Source organism: Zingiber officinale, chromosome 7A (genome assembly GCF_018446385.1).
Source record: "Zingiber officinale cultivar Zhangliang chromosome 7A, Zo_v1.1, whole genome shotgun sequence".
Classification (NCBI taxonomy): Eukaryota; Viridiplantae; Streptophyta; class Magnoliopsida; order Zingiberales; family Zingiberaceae; genus Zingiber; species Zingiber officinale.
In genome coordinates, this window is record NC_055998.1 from 13,862,354 (window position 1) to 13,864,875 (window position 2,522).

The 2,522-nt window shown below is 38.9% G+C and overlaps 1 non-coding gene across 1 annotated transcript; it reads right to left on the bottom strand.

Annotated features, from left to right (window-relative positions):
- Positions 1-2,140: 2,140 nt before the first annotated feature.
- On the bottom strand, positions 2,141-2,245 carry LOC122003159. Its single transcript, XR_006117827.1, has one exon. It is a non-coding gene; the product is annotated as a small nucleolar RNA R71 (small nucleolar RNA).
- Between the last annotated feature and the right edge of the window lie 277 nt (positions 2,246-2,522).

Sequence of the window (2,522 nt, forward strand, 5' to 3'; positions counted from 1 at the left end):
CTTTTAGCATATTTACTCTTTTTGTTTGGAGATATGCTTTTGTGCATTTTTTTTACACAGGAGTCGAATTTGGTGAAGATTTCATGTTCAAGGCCAAATCTGCAAGCAGAGCAAAGGAGGAAGGCATCATTCCTAAACCTTACACGACCCTGCCATGGTTGTCCTGGCCGTGTGGAGATTTCTGGCCATGTGGCTGAAACAGAGAAGGAAGTTGCCATGACCTTGTGAACCTCACACGACCGTGTCAAGATATGGAGCTAGCAGGAACAGGCCGTGTGCAATACACGGTCATACTAGCATTCCAGTGTTGAATACTTACATGGCCGTGTAGATCTACACGACCGTGTGAGGTTTCCAGAGACCATGAAGGGCTTGGTCGTGTACACCACACGACCATGCGAGATCTCCAGTGCCAGAGCCTGCCCAGGCCTTGTAGATCTACACGGCCATGCGAAGGTAGCAGATGCAAGGTGTGCCACGACCGTGTCTCACACACGACCGTGTGAGTTGTGCAGAGAGGGGATTGAGGCAGGCCGTGTGAACCTCACACGGCCGTGCCTTGGGGTCGTGTGGCGTCCAAACCTCACCTCTATATAAGCTTTCCTCCTTGATTTGAAAGGGGATCTTATCCCCTTTGGGAGAAAGGAAGATTTGGGCGATTCCTTCCATTCTTGGGTGGATTTCTAGGCGATCTAAGGGAAGATCTTCACCGAATTGACTCCAAGATCGAAGGATTGGATCCAAAGACCATTCTTCTCCATAGATAAGTTTTCTTTCTCTCCTTTCTTGGATTTGAGGGATTAGAAATGCTTGTAATCTTTGTTTCTTTCGGATTCTTTCTTCAATTTATGGAGTATATCTCTTGTTCTAGGATGGAGGGAGTATTTGTAAGGAAATCTTGATGTAAAACTCTTGTGGATATGCCAATTTCCCATTTCTATGATTTTATCCTGTTTTGTATCTATTTGAACTTGTGTTGAATGTTGTGATTGTGCCTAATTACCATGCTTGATTGAATGTTTGGATATCTTGTAAATCTTGTAGAGGTAATTCTTCATTCGATTTTTCGAGGGATCTTCGTGACAAGAACATGCCCGTGTAAGGACGTTTGAGGGATTATCTTAAAGGGGAAATTAGATATTTCAAGAGGGTAGGATAGATTTATGCATTAATCTTTATATCTTGATGGGTTGATGAGTGATGAATTCTTATGTTGATTTTCCGAGGGACGCATGTGACCGGCAAGCCCGTGTAAGGACAACATAGATTCATTCCTAATTGATCAATATAGGTATGGATTTCAGTCCTAGGTTGGTTCTCTATTGCAAGAGAGAACCGACAACCTTCTACAAATGATGGACAATTGAGAAAAAGGATTTGGTAGATCATTTACATTAAAGAACTTTACAAAGAAACCAAAACTCCTAGAATATCCCTTATAATTACCCTTATTCTTGTTGCCTATTCTTTCATTATTTTGTTTACTTTTCATAGTTACACTTAGACTTTGTTAATCCATTGATTTGTTGTCTAGCTAATTCGCTTTGAGACATTCTTAGTGCTTATTCCAGTCCCTCTGGATACGATAATCTTTTATATTACTTGCGATATGCACTTTCTTTCTTGATTTCATTATGTACTTTCTTTCTTGCAATTTTAATTCTGCATTGTTTTTCTTGCTTCTCATATTGCATTTTATTTCTTGTCTTTGATTCTTCAATTTTTTTTCTTCTAATAATTTTTTCTTGAATATCCATGAGCACTAACATGTCAAGCAGGCCCATGAGAAATTTTTCTACACCCTTTTCTGCAAGATTTTTATCTCTCATTGTGCAACCTCAAATTGAAGCAGAAAGTTTCCAACTAGACCTAGAGTTAATTTTTATGATACAAGGTCATAAATTTGGAGGAGAAGTATCAGAAAGTCCTTATCTGCATCTTGAAACATTTTTAGAGATTTGTGATATGGTGAAATGTGAAGGAGTGTCAGGAGATGCAGTTTGATTGATGGCATTCCCTTTCAGTATCAAGGATAAAGCAAGGACTTGGTTATATTCTCTCCATCCTCAAAGCATCACAAGTTGGGAACAATTGGAGAAGCAATTTCTGAATCATTTTTTCCCTCCAAGCAGAATAGTGTATATGAGGAATTGCATAACATATTTTGCTCAGGCATACGGAGAATCATTATTTGAAGCATGGGATAGATTTAAGAGTTTCAAAGACAGTGTCCTCATCATGGTTTTGAAAAATGGTTGATTTGCACATATTCTATAGGGGAATTTCTTTCTCAGACAAGAGTTTATTGGATTCATCGGCTAGAGGTTCTTTTATGGACAAAAGTGTAGATGAAGCATATTTGTTAATTGATCAAGTGACATTAAACCTCCAAGAATGGTCGAATATAAGTTGGATGAAATCTCCCTCAAACATTCAAGGAGTGCAAGCCATAAATGCTATAGATCTTGTCAAACAAATTGTAACTCGACCATCTATCATTTTTGAAAATCACAAGTCACAGA